Source organism: Benincasa hispida, chromosome 5 (genome assembly GCF_009727055.1).
Source record: "Benincasa hispida cultivar B227 chromosome 5, ASM972705v1, whole genome shotgun sequence".
Lineage (NCBI taxonomy): Eukaryota > Viridiplantae > Streptophyta > Magnoliopsida > Cucurbitales > Cucurbitaceae > Benincasa > Benincasa hispida.
This window is the reverse complement of record NC_052353.1, coordinates 22,268,784-22,278,603: the sequence shown is the minus strand read 5'-3', so window position 1 is coordinate 22,278,603 and position 9,820 is coordinate 22,268,784.

Genomic DNA, 9,820 nt, shown 5'->3' with positions numbered 1-9,820 from the left:
ATCTCATGCGTCAACAACGAGCCATGAGTTCATCAACGGAGGGAGACTTGAGATCCTTTGCCTCTTGAATGGCGGTGACTTTAGGCTCCCATTGTTTAGGCAAAGACCACAATAGCTTTTTTATCTTCTCAAGAAGTCCTTCTAAGCATTGACAATGTTAGTAAATCTAATAAATATATTGGAAATAGCTTCATTTCCATCAATTTTAAACATTTCATATTGATGAACTAACATGTCAATCTTTGTTTCTTTTACTTGACTAGTTCCTTCATGAGTAATTTCTAATTTATCCCATATCTCTTTAGCGATTTTGCAAAATAGACACTCTATTATACACAACTTCATAAAAGCACAAAATAAGCAATTAATAGCTTTGACATTTAAAGAGCATGTTTTTCTTTTCATTTATTGACCATTCTTCCTTAGGTTTTATAGTGCTAACACCATCAACATCTTTTGTTGGAATTTTAAAACCTTCCTCAACAATATCCCATAAATCATAATCAGTAGAAAGCAAGAAAAATCTCATTCTATTTTTCCAATAACTATAATTAGTACCATTAAAGAAATGAGGCTTTGTAATAGATTGACTATCGGGAAAAGGGATAAAACCTAAAGTTGCCATAGCTAAAAAACAATTAATTTTATCAAGAAATAAATATTTCAAGAAGAGCAACCCGCTCTGATACCAATTGTTGGATCGATATGACAACCCTAGGGGGGTGAATAGGGTTTAATTCTAAATTAACCCAATTAAACTAATTAATACACTCTTTATAAATAATAAGAAAAATTCAATTTATACAACAAATAAGATGACAAAAAATGTAATAATTTAATTCTATCAAATTTTAGCAAATTAATAAGAACAAACTAAAACATACAATAAATTGCTTAAATTAATTGCAAAAATAAAAAGGCAAGAGTTAGAGAAGAAGACACCGTAATTTGTATAGTAGTTCGGTCAAACTCGATCTACTCCACTCTCCAAGCGCCTCTTAGGAATTTGAATAAAATCTTTCCGACTCTTTCCATAGATTAGAGCCCAACCGTTACACCACCGCTCCTTTTACGGGTTCAAGAGCAAACCCGATCCTTTCCATGGTTTAGGATCAAACCGTTACAAATGTTGGAATTTTTTAAGAACACAATACAACTTTCACTAGAGTAGATTTACAAGTTTAAGCACTCAACAAATTTATCCTCACAATACAATAACACTCTCTCAAGAATAAGATGAAAAGAAAAAAATTGGGAGCTTAGAGAGAGAAATAATGGAAACTTTTGAGTTTTGGAGGATTATGAAATGTAAAATTTGTTCGTTCAAAATTTGGGGAGGAAGATGGTTTATATAGATATGAAAAGGTAAAAAAAAATTTTAGAAACCACAATTAATTTGGACCATTAGATTTTGGAAAAGAAAAATTAATGGTGGAGATTTTAAACTAAACTAGTCGTAGATACAAACAAAATATAATATTAAATTTCTTTTCTTTTGAAATTCATTTTCTTTTTAAAATTAATCCAAAAAATAAAAAAACATACCATGTGTCAAAAACTAGCCGTTAGACACACATAAAATAATATAAATTCATTTTCTTTTTAATTCATTTTTTTTAAAATTGATTCTTTTAATGTCAATCAAAAAATAAAAAAACATACCATGTGTAAAAACTAGCCATTAGACACAAAAATAATATTAAATTTATTTTCCTTTTAATTCATTTTCTTTTTAATGTTAATCTAAAGATAAAAAAAAACATACCATGTGTAAAAAACTAGCCGTTACACACAAACATAAAATAATATTAAATTTATTTTCCTTTTAAATTTCTTTTAAATTTCATTTTTTTTAAATCAATCCAAAAATCAAAAGTTCATCATATGTTAATCATTTAATGATCCACCATTCAACCAATATACTACCACATATGTAGCTGCCACATATCTATATGCAAATGGTCTGGTTATGCCATGTCATCCACCACGTTATTTTCTCTATAGACTTGTTTCGGTCATATCGTCTTCGTTTTAGCCCCGATTTGAGTGATTCAAAAGGTGTTGGAATCGTTGTTCCGAGCTCTACGCTATGGATATAACTAAAACTTTAAGTAAATTGAGTTTGTTATCATCAAAATATTGATTAATTAATTAATTAAAATTAATGAATTGAGATTAAGGGCCAAAAAGCTAAAAATGCAAACTCATTGCATAGGACACCACCACTCCTCATGTTATAACATGTACGAGTTAAGATCACATCGTATGTAGCACTTTACAACTTCTTGTAATAACTACAGAGTAGGCCGCATTCAATGGTGTTACCAGAATATGGTACCCAACCTCATTCATGTACCATAGATCATTTTGACTATTTACTCGAACCTGATCCACTCTTATGTCTTCACATAAAGTTCAAGTACTCATACAATAGTTCTTGGTCTTAGTTTATTGGATTTAGACTTTCACACAATTTATGAAATCAATAACAAGTATATTGATTATAGAAGATGTTTATTATTTTACAAATTGCGAGTTTTTAGGATATAAAACCCAACAGTTTTAACCTCCAAATCAAATTAAATTAGAGATGAAACTTGAATTGTCATTTTAAATTAAAAAATTTTAAGTTTCGTCTCTAAATCAAATAATTTTGGGATGAAACCTGAATTTTCCTTTTTAAAAATTTGACAATTCCTACGTTTTATTTCTCCAAATCAAATTAAGAATAAGATAAAGGTTGAGTTTTTTTTTTCTTAAATTAAATGTTTGGTCGTCCTCCATTACAAATTTTCATTAAACTTGTGCACTAAATTCACGGTTTAATAAATTGGTAGCATCGAAGTCAAGATCGAATTACTTGCATCTCGATGTCGGGCTTTATCTTTTTTTAGATTCATCCACCCACATCTGTGCACAAATCCCGAAAATGTGCATTTGTTGTAGGAGAAATTTCAGAAAATCACAGGTCGACATATCATTTATTAAATTAATAAAAAAATGCTAAAATCATCAAATTTGGGACCAGTTAAGAGTTGACATGTGTCCCAAATCGAAATTGAAGACAAATTCTGATGACGTCACACATTTTCGTCACAAGCGTTTGGTTGGGTAAAATTAATTTCGCCCAATTTGGGGTTATAATTTTTGCATTGGCTCAGTTACACTCAAATATGGGCTTTGGGCCTAAAAGGCCAAAATAGACCCAAATCCAATTAATATGGCCCCAAAAGTCAGGCCCAAGTCCAATTAATAGTCCCAAAGTTCAGGCTCAAGTCCAATTAATAGAGCCCAAAGGTCAGACCCAAGTCCAATTAATAGGGCCAAAGGTCAGGCCCAAGTCCAATTAATTGGGCCCAAAGACTAGACCCAAGCCCATGAAGTCCATCAAAGAGTCCTACAAATAGAAGAGCTCTTCTCATTCCAAGGGTTGACAATTCTATATTCAAAGAGCCCAAAGAGAATTCATCAACTCCCAAGACTCCTGAAGCTATAGTCCTAGAAGACAAAAGACCCTACTTTAAGAACGTTTGGTGCCTTTCTTCCTTAAGTCAAACACATCCACTCAACTAAGAGAGAATCAGAGAATCAAGTACTAGAGACCGAACCACATCGCATCAGATCAATATCAACACCAACTTAAGTACAACTCCACGAAATACGTTTCTCCAGAAACCTCGTGTGAATAGATCATTTTCTTCTACCTTTTCGTGTATATATAGGCGGCTAAATGCGGGAATCTCTTCTGCCATCTTGGACAATGATAGGTGTGTAAGATTGATTACTCTTCGGAATGCACTTTTGCAGACAACGAATGCCCACTTCTTATACGTTTGACATTTCTTCGACACATGCTTCTCCTTCTATCGCAATTCTTCTTTCAACGCATGGCTCCATCTTAACTTCAACTTATTTTCCTACATAAACAACATATTAATGATATTTTTTCATATGTACTAATTTTTATGTTAATGAACACATGGAAGGAAATTTTGCTCCATTTTCTTGTGATCCTAATGGTTCTCTCTTTAAATTATCTCTAGATATTCTAATTCTCAGAGGCAATAACTTGTACAAATACAAGTTATTAGAGCCCTAAAATGATCTCTCCTTTGCAGTAATGACATATCCACACTTTATTTGCTTTTATACGATGTTGACTTGAACAAGATCCCCAGGAAACACTAGAATAATGTTGATTTGACACAAACGATTCAACCATTTTACTCCCTACAAAAATAATCTTTTGTTTTTTTTTTAAATTACGAGTAATCAACAACATGATACTTTGAGGATGAAAACCCAAATCGTATATGATACCTAGAGGATTTGTAGTGAGAATCTGATCAAGGGCTTGTGTACAAAAATTTATCATCCTTACTTACATACGAAGCCCCTTCCAGTCTTAACTTGATTTTGTTCACATTTGAGATAAAAAATAAAAAATAAAAAATAACAGCCATAAGATGATGATTATCAGAAATAAGTGATTCAATCATCTTCTTGATAGGGACAAGACCCTCAAACTATCACCACAATGGTATGATATTATCCACTTTGGGCATAAACCCTCATGGCTTTGTTTTTGGTTTCACCCCAAAAGACCTCATACCAATGGAAATAGTCATCCTCACTTATATACCTATGATCCTCCTCTTATCTAACCAATGTGGGACTTTGGTCGTATTTTCAACAATCCTCCCCTCAATCAAAGGACCACCGAGCCTCCCCCCAGATAGTCATCCATATGTCTAACTCATATCTAGACTAACTCCTTTTCACCCGAGCAAACCACCTATCCAATAGAGTTCAACCACGAATCACACCATGACTACTATCAAGGCTTCAGACACTAAGGATTCTACCGAGCATGGTTAATTCAGGAACATGACTTTGATATTACTTGATAGGGACAAGACCCTCAAACTATATTACGCTTGAAATTTTTGGGGGAAGCTACCCAAACAGCTTGTTATCACATTAATAAGAGTCTCTCTTCCGCTTTAGGCCTAAAGACTCCTCAGGAGATATGAACAAGAAAAGTTCCAAGTTTGGATCATCTCAAAGTGTTTAGATGTTCAGCTTATGCTCATATTAAGGAAGGGAAGCTGAATAAGAGGATATTAAAATGTATGTTTATTGGCTGTCCTTAGGGTGTGTGGTAGTGTGCTGGCATATTCTTTGTTCAGGATATTTTTTTGTTGGGATTAATTTTGACAGATGGCTTCGGTGTCTACACAGTTCAAAGTTGTTAAATTTGATGGGAAAGGTGCTTTCGGGTTATGGAGGAAAACGATTAGAGCTATTTTGTTACAACAAAAGGTAGCCAAAATCTTAGATGAAAATGACCTTCCGCCAACAATTGCAGAAGCTGTAAAAAGGGATATGGATGAGATGGCTGATGCTTGGTTTTATGAAGTGGAAATATGAATGATATGCATTGATGGATTACGTTGTGCACTCAAGTTTCTCCAGCGGAATTCAAGTGTAAATTCCTCAGAGTTTCCTGGTAAGTCCAGGGTCGAACACAGGGACTTGTGACAATAGTTGCGTTGGTAATGTTTATGAAAACTTTGTGTAACCAAGGAAATAAATAAAGTGTTGGGTTTGTTGTTGCATTGATGAAAAAGAAGTAAATAAAGGCGGCGAATTTGAGAAAGAGAGTTGCGTTGATAGATGCAATGAGTATGCGATGAATGGGTTGAGAAGATCTTTAGCTAGCGTTACTTGGGAATGTGTCAAACTTTGCGATCATGTTACAACCATGCACAACAAGTCATTTTCCAATGTAAATGCAATACTCTTAAGTCTAGGACGCATGTGTTCAATGCAAAATTTCCATAGAGCTTATCTCTAAGTCTCTACTCTTGTCCTATGCGTTGATGCAAAATGCATGAAAGCAAGGTGACCGCATACAATTATATCTTATTGCTAAGATACATGCGATGCGTTAATAACAAATAGTGTTCATTTCTAAGCGCCTATCTCTCATTTATGCCTTCTAATCTGGTTCTTCCAAACCTAGATTCTGACCTGACCTTCCCAAGTCTAGATCCTGTCCTTAAACTACCCTCCCGAGTATCTAATAGACGAATGCAGCATACATAAACAAAATAATCGCAAAGAATGAAGATTCCCTCGTTATGCTAGCTAACTGAACCCATTCAACTAATTTAGCTACCCATGCATGAATAACAGAGAGTGAACAGATATAGAGAATGACATTACATTCTTATAACTGAGTTGAGTACAAAATGATAATAGAAAATAAAGAGAGCTTGGTAGCAATTCCTTGCTGACCGAGGCTTTTTACACTGAATCTCTATTCTGATTTACAAATATTCCCACTTCCGCAAGCGTCGGCCCTCTCTTTGTCTTAGAACTTCCGGTGCTTTCCCAAGCTTGCCAGAATGATCTATTGGCACACCTTCTTCCTCACGTTCGCCTTAAAATGAAAGAAGAATATGGACAGAGACATGAACTTGTAAAGTGATGAAGTAATCGACTGATTAACCCATTCTCTGAAGAATGCACTTGGTATTTATAGAGTTTCCATGGTGAAAGGCGACTTCTCTCTTCCGGTTGTATAGATGGGATAACTTTAATTCTTGACTGATGCGCCGGATAATTGTCACCGATAAAGCTGAATGTACTTCGTGACCATTATCGGCTGTCAACTTATTTTGGATCCGACTGTCGTCAGCTTTCTGTCCCATCGCTCTTAATTGTCCTTTCACCTGGATGTGCCCACAATGTTGCGCTAACCAAGTTACGGTAATTCTTTTTGGGCGAATGTTTGCGAGCACAATCAACGCAAAGTCTTGCGGTAAAGTTGCGCTCGACCAATGTATTCCTATGATCGCAATATCTGCATTGTGTTAACGCATATTCTACAAAAAAATGTATAGATCAACTGCTCTAATGCGTTGGATGTATGCAACCGTAATATTATAGAATTTATGCTTAATAGACGTAATTTAACATATTTCATCAACACAATCCAACATTGTTTAAGAACTTAGTATTATGATAACATGCATTTTTGCCCGTTATCAATGGCCTATTCGATGATAATTCTGTATCTGTCAGATAGAGTGCTTAGGCTAGTAGATGATGCCACTACTACAACGAAGTTATGGAAGAAGTTAGAAAGTCTTTATTTGACTAAGTCCTTACCAAATAAATTATATCTAAAAGATAAATTTTTTGGATATAAGATGGACTCTAGTAAAGGCTTAAAAGAGAATTTGGATGAATTTCAAAAGATTATAGTTGATCTCAATAACATAGGTGAGAGGATATCGGATGAAAATCAAGCAGTTATTCTTTTGAATTCATTGCCTGAATCATATCGAGAAGTTAAGCCAGCTATTAAATATGGACAGGATCCATTGTCCAGGGATATAATGTTGGATGCCTTGAGAATGAGAAACCTCGAGATTAAAAAGGAATGGATGGAGAGTTACTCATGGCCAGAGGCCGAAGTGAGAAAAAGAACGAAAAAGGAAAAGAGTCGAGATCCAAGTCAAAATCAAAGGGGAAAGTCACAAAGTGTTTTCTATGTCATAAAGAATGACACTTTAAGAAAAAATGTCCTTTGAATAAGAGCAAGGAAGCATTAAGTAGCAAGCATGCAGGGGAATCTAGTGCAGCAAATGTCACTGATGGATATGATTTAGCAGAGGTCTTGATCGTGTCCAGCGGGGATATTCAGGATGCTTGGATTATGGATTCAGGTGCATGTTTCACATGATTCCTAATCGGGATTTCTTGATTGAATTTCAGGAAAATGATGGGGGATCAATTTTGCTTGGTGATAATGGTGCTTGTGATGTAAAAAGAATTGGGTCAGTTCGAATTGCAAAACATGATGAAATGATCAGAATTCTTACAAACGTACTGTATATTCCAGAACTCAAACGAAATCTAATTTCTCTGGGCGAATTAGAGAGAGTAGGTTATTCCTATAAATCTGATAATGGAGTTCTAAAGGTTATCAAGGGTTCTTTGGTTAAGCTAAAGGGGACCTTGAGGAATGACCTTTATGTGTTGGAGGGTACTGCAGTTTCAGGAAGTGTTGTTGTAGCATCTGGGAAAGAAACAGATAAGTCAGACTAGCTCATGTGATTGAAAGAGGTCTTCAAGCTCTTTCACAACAAAGTTTGCTAGGAGGAGTTAAAGACATTGAACTCCCATTTTGTGAACATTGCATAATGGGAAAGTCTACCAAAGTGAAGTTTGGGAAAGGGAAGCATTCTACCAAAACAATTTTGGATTATATTCATTCAAATTTGTGGGGCCCTACAAAGGTACCTTCTATGGGAGGTTCGAGATATGATCATCGATGATTTTTCAAGAAAGGTATAGATGTATCCATTGAAATGGAGCTTTTGGAAAATTTCTTGACATATTCATACCACAGTTTATGTAAGCTACTATAGGAAACCTTAATTTGATCTCGAGTGATACCTTCAAAATCACTGATGGTACAAAACACATTCTGCAGAATTTTATCGTAAGAACTATTAGATAAAATATAACTGACAAGAGAATTAATTAAATCGGGGGAGAGAAAGGGAGAGAAGCTAAAAATTGGGTCTCAAAACGATGCAATTTCTCTAAAAATGAAATGATATTGTTTGTTATTCTAATTAAATTAAAACATCGTTGGTTTTCTTTAATATTTTGAACATGTGCCGCTAAATAATTAATAGACAAAAAACATCAGTAATTAGTGCTTAGTTCACAGTTTTTGCCTAGTAACATAAAGTTCATCAATCGTTGATGGTTTGTCACTAATGCTAGGGTTTATGTCCTAAACTTGTGGTTTGTACTTTGTGAACAAATGGTTTATATAAATAAAATAAAATGCCATTAATTTTGGTATTTAGACTTGTAAAACTCAATCCAATAAACTAAGATTTAAATTTATTTAATGTAATTTGAACAGTATGTAGTTAATATACAAGTGATAGACCATGTTCAAATGGATCATGTTCAAGTAATAACTTAAAAAATCTATAGTATATGGATAAGGTTGAGTACCTTATCCTGGTAACACTATAGATGTGGCTCACTTTGTAAACAACACAAAAAATTTAATCTAAATCGTTCATGTAGAGATATGTGAGTGGAGGTATCCTATGCAAAGAGTTTATGTAAGACTGGACCCCAAAATCTTTAATCTCTCTTTGTAACACCATATGTAACTCGATCACGATCCTGAGTCAGTTATGGACTCTTGCCTATGAGGGATCACCCTTTTATTTGTATGCATGAGAGTGACCCAAGTTTCTGACTCGATATGCTTACCATTTTGGGGAAGAGATCGAGTGGGGAGTTGGGAACATATATAGTTACACAAGATGAAATTTTCTTATTCCCATCTTCAGGGTAAGTAGATGAGTTGTTCCCAGTAGACCCATCTCCTCATTGGCTCAAAGGGGTTCTGGTTTATGGTTGAACCATAAACAGATTGTTCATTAGAGGATCAGTTGTACTTAAGAAGAAAGAGGTAATTACAGAGGTCAACCAATAATTTGACCCAGTTGTAATTATGAATGACTCGTGAATGATCGACTTAATTGTAATATTTATATCCATGAACACAATTTGTTCTACATTGCTAAGAGTACAACTATGGATCTTTAATTGAATGACTCATACTTAATGAAAATTGATTAATTTAATTAAAGTTTACTTAATTAATCATAGTTAATTGGAGATTATAATTTGTAAATTCATTAGGTTTCCCTGCTAACTCACCACAGGTAAAACAAGGGTCGAGAGTTTTAAATGAATTTGCAACTGAACAAATTTA